Here is a 4865-nt window from a genome sequence, read left to right as displayed (position 1 = left end):
CCATCCATCCACCCGTGCGTGGGACACAATCCATGGGGTTGCAAGCAGTCGGACACGACCGAGTGACTCAGCACATGAACAGCAGTCAGGGCGTCTGCCATCCGCCTCCACGGAGCTTGAACCTGTGCTGCTGCAGCTGCGGACTTTCAACACCCCCGAGGGGAATTCAGGCTGCAGAGTGAGGCTCTCTGTGCTCCAGGGAAACCGGTGGAACAGGTCTTTGGATAGTTAAGATATTTTCAGGAACTGATTTCATGATCCCAATCTTTGCATTTCCTCATATCTAGAAATTAAAAGACACTGCTCCTTGGAAGAAAATCTATGAAAAACCTAAACAACGTATTAAAAAGCTGAGATATCACTCTGCTGACAAAGGTCTCTATTGTTAACGCTATGCTTTTCCCAGTGGTCACGTATGGATGTGAGAGTTGGACTATAAAGAAAGCTGAGCACCAAAGGATTGATGCTTTTTTTCTTTCTTTTTTTTAACTTTATTTTATTTTTTAACTTTACAATATTGTATTGGTTTTGCAATACATCAAAATGAGTCAGCCACAGGTAAACATGTGTTCCCCATCCTGATGCTTTTGAACTGTGGTACTGTAGAAGACTCTTGAGAGTTCCTTGGACTGCAAGGAGATCAAACCCGTCAATCCTAAAGGAAATCAACCCTGAATATCCATAGGAAGCACTGATGCTGAAGCTGAAGCTCCAATGCTTTGATGAGGTGAGATGTTACAAGGTTCGGCACCACTGTCTGGGGACCACACACCCTCCCCCGACAGGCTGGAGAAGGAGGAGGGGGTGCCAGGGGGGCCTGTGGGAGGGACCTGGAAGGAGGAGGGGGTGCCAGGGCGGCATGTGGGAGGGACCTGCAGCCCGGGCTGGGGCTGGGTGAGAGCGTCCACTGTTTGCTCATCCTCCCTGGGGTTGCTCCGTCAAAACAGAATTCACAGGCCATCACTTTTATCTGAACCTATAAATGGCTCTCCCATTCCCTGAAGGAACATCAGTCAGAAAGATAAAGCCCTGGCACCTGGTCCCACGTGCATGGACCCTGAGGACATGGGAGCAGACACCAGGGTCACGCGTCCTTGATTTCATTCATGTGAATCATCAGAGCAGCCAACCTATGGAGACAGAAGCACCCGCCGTTTCCAGAGGAAGCGTAGGGGGCACCGGGTGACTGGACTTCACTGGTGGCTCAGTGGTAAAGAGTCCGCCTGCAATGCAGGAGATCCCTCTGCCGGGAAGATTCCCCTAGGGGAGGAAATGGCAGCCCACTCCAATATCCTTGCCTGGGAAATCTCACAGAGGAGCCTGGAGGACTGGTCCCTTGGGTTGCAAGGAGATCCAACCAGTCAATCCTAAAGGAAATCAGTCCTGAATATTCACTGGAAGGACTGATGCTGAAGCTGAAGCTCCAATACTTTGGCCACCTGAAGCAATGAACTGACTGATTGGAAAAGATCGTGATGCTGGGAAAGATTGAAGGCGGGAGGAGAAGGGGATGACAGAGGATGAGCTGGCTGGATGGCATCACCGACTTGATGGACATGAGTTTGAGCAAACTCCAGGATTTGGTGATGGACAGGGAGGCCTGGCGTGCTGCGGTCCATGGGGTCACAGAGTCAGACACGACTGAGCGACTGAGCACAGCTCTCACTGCGTGGCTGTGAGAGGCAGCCGGAGGGCTGCGAGGAGGCGGCGGCGGCCTCTGAGCTGTGCCTGGAGGAAGAAGGTGGGGGTGGGGTCAGGCAGGGGAGCAGCAGCAGCTGGAGCAGTGTCCAGAAAAAGCCTGGCTGTAAAAAAGCACAAGCTCATTGTCACGTCCACAGGTCACTGGCTGCACGGGTGGCTGCGACCAGGACGGTCCCCAACGGGGTCTCCAGCCGAGGTCGGTGCCCTGCCCACCCAGCTCCAGTGGAGGTCGGCACCCTGCCTGTCCAGCCCCTGAAGCCCCAGCATCCTTGGGGGGCCCTCTGCATGCAGAGCCAGCGATGCCAGGGGGATGCCTTCATTAGGGTCTCTGGTCCCTTCTACTGTCTCTGACCCCCCACCGCCCACCAGGGTGAGGAGGGACATCCCCCTGCTTCACGCTCAGCCGTCCAGAGGGCAATGTCCCTCTATCTGGAACCTGAGGGAACTGTGCAGTCCTGCCGCAAGGCCACAGAAGCAGAGCCAAGAACCAAGGTAACCTCAGAAGCTGACTTGAGCCCCTTTGTCCTGTCCTGTTAAGTCCGACTCTTTGCGACCCCATGGACCGCAGCCCGCCAGGCTCCTCTGTCCATGGGATTCTCCAGGCAAGAATTCTGGAGTGGGTTGCCATGCCCTTCTCCTGGGGATCTTTCCAACTCAGGAATTGAACCCAGGGATCCTGCATTGCAGGCAGATTCTTTACCATCTGAGTCACCAGGGAAGCCCTCAGGACAGAAAATTCCTGCTAGACGGCTGGCTTTAGGTGACTGGTTGGGGCACTATAGGGGTCTACTAGAGTGGGCATCTTTGTGTAATTTTGGGGTCTGGAAGCTTGTTAGCAAAGATCAGGAGGCTTTAAGCAACCAGTAGAAAGGGACTGGGGCTTCCCAGGTGGTGCTAGTGGTAAAAACCCACCTGCCAATGCAGGAGATTTAAGAGACCCAGGTTCAATCCCTGGGTCAGGAAGATCCCCTGGAGGAGGGCATGGCAAACAATCGGACACGCCTGAGCGACTGAGCACGCAGAGGGTATAAACACTGGCTCCTGACCCGTGCAAACTGTCGGGTCCCCTGCTGCACCAGGTAGTCAGCCTGCTTCGCTCACGGTGCTCACAGGATCTCTGCTCTTGGTTCTTAATCAGCTCACTCCCTTCTGAAATCCCTTCTGTGTCTGGAAATTCTTTTCCAGCAGAAAGCAGGACTTCTGGAGACTTGGAGAAATCCAGGTGCTGTGAGTGAGGAGGGTGACAGTGAGGCTGGGAGGGGATCTGGCTTGGAGGGAGAGGGGTCTGGGCGGCAGGAAGCCCTGCCCGGAGGGAGGGACAGGGGCAGGAGGGAGCTCAGATGAACGCGGGAGGGGAGCCCCCAGAGGGAACAAGCAGCTCCTGAAACAGGAACTCAGGGGCGAGGGGACCACCTGCAGCTGTTTCTCTTAGCCAACCTGTGCTGTCTCTTCCAGCCCCCAGGGACTGTGGCTCCCGGGCTCCTCTGCCATGGGGCTCTCCAGGCATGAACACTGGACTGGGTTGACGCTTCCTCCTCTGGGGTACCTTCCCCACCCAGGGCTTGAACCCGCTCTCTGGCATTGCAGGCAGATTCTTTACCTGCAAAGCCTGGCCACCAGGAGGGTTCCCGGCAATAAGCTGGAATTCATGGTCCGGCTCTGATCCCTTGACCTCCAGCCGTGATGGGGGGAAGGGAGGAGGGGGGACTAGCCGCTTCACTGCGAGGAGCAGAGGGGCTCACGGAGGGCGAGGGACTGACCTGCCTGGGCTCTGTCACCTCAGGCCAGCAGGTCTGCAGGCGAGGACTCGCCCTGGGGATCCACCTTCAGCCACAGAGACCACACAGGGCAGTCAGGGCTGGGACAAGGGCCACTCGGGGCACAAGGGCCGGACTCTTCAGTGGAGGACTTGGCCACCTGCCACCCAGCGTGACCCGGCGGGATCAAAGGCTTGGAGGCCTGGATGATGCAACGGAGCCCTGGGCTGACAGTCCTGTTTGCCCCGGTCCTGGGCAGCAGCAACCACATGCTGGACAGCGGCCAGTGCTCAGCCAGGTGGTCAGGTTGCCCTAGCCCAGCTCACGGCCCTCAGGGTCCCTGTGGTCACACCCGGGTCACGCTGGCATCCCACCGTCTGGGCACTGGGCCCACGACGGCCCCCGGGCAGGGCCGGGCCCTGCAGACTATCTGTCGGGGGCACCCGGGTCCCCCCACCCGGCCAGGCAGCGCTGTCCTCACTGGAGTCTGCCGCCTAGAGCCGGGCGATGCAGGGGTCGGGGCGGGGCAGGTCTGGGAGGCGGTCCCTCTACCTCGGGGAGTGGGTGTTCCCGGCATCCAGTCGGGCCTTTGAGGAAATGCCTGAGGCTCCCGCGGGCAGAACGAGCTCAGCGAGCAAGCCGGAGTCCCAGCTGGACTCCGCGGTCAGAGAGCGCGGTGCGCACCCGACAAGACACAAGGGCAGACTTCCGAGGTGAGGCGGGGGTCCCGGGAGGTCTGCGCGCTCGGGCCCCGGCCCTGGGCGGCTGGACTGGGCGGCGGGAGGGGCTGGAGGGCTGGGACCTCTCGGGGGAAGGGAGGCAGCCACCTGGCGTCTCCACGTGGAAGGAGAGTCCCTCCGGGTGGTAGCGCAGAGCCCGACAGAGCCCCTGGACTGCGGCTCGCGGGGAACAGTGACAAGCCCATCACGAGTCCTGAGCCGGTGCTGACCCTGTGCTGGCTGTTGCCACTGGGGGAGGTCTCCATCTTGTCCTGACGCTGAGGGGGTAGGGCCACGGGCTGGTCGGAGTGGATGGGCACTTTGGGAGCCCGGGAAGTGCTTGGGGGACCCAGGGAGCGTTTCAGGGGGCTGGCAGAGTTTGCGGGACAATGAGCCAGCCTTTAAGGGGGCTGGTGAGTTTGGGGATCCAGTGAGTGTTTCACGGGGCGGCGAGTATCTTGGGGACCCAGTGAGTGTTTCAGGGGGGCTGGTGAGTTTGGAGGACCCGGTGAGACTTTCAGGGGCTGGCGAGTATCTGGGGGACCCAGTGAGCTTTTCAGGGGGCCAGCGAGAATCTGGGGGACCCAGTGAGTGTTTCAGGGGGCTGGTGAGTTTGGGGATCCAGTGAGTGTTTCAGGGGGCTGGTGAGTTTGGGGAACCCAGTGAGTGTTTCACAGGGCTGGCGTGT

At 58.9% G+C, this 4865-nt stretch overlaps 1 protein-coding gene across 1 annotated transcript in view; it reads left to right on the top strand.

The window, feature by feature from the left end:
- Window positions 1-4078: 4078 nt before the first annotated feature.
- Window positions 4079-4865, top strand: part of PLCXD1 (phosphatidylinositol-specific phospholipase C, X domain containing 1) — a 9250-nt gene continuing 8463 nt past the window's right edge. The window contains exon 1 of the mRNA XM_010831078.1: window positions 4079-4171. The gene's annotated coding sequence lies outside the window, so the exon portion shown is untranslated. The remainder of the gene's footprint in view (window positions 4172-4865) is intronic.

The sequence above is a fragment of the Bison bison genome, unplaced genomic scaffold (genome assembly GCF_000754665.1).
Source record: "Bison bison bison isolate TAMUID 2011002044 unplaced genomic scaffold, Bison_UMD1.0 scf7180017859387, whole genome shotgun sequence".
Classification (NCBI taxonomy): domain Eukaryota; kingdom Metazoa; phylum Chordata; class Mammalia; order Artiodactyla; family Bovidae; genus Bison; species Bison bison.
Note: the sequence above shows the minus strand (reverse complement) of the source record. Positions and strands in the feature narration are given on the sequence as shown.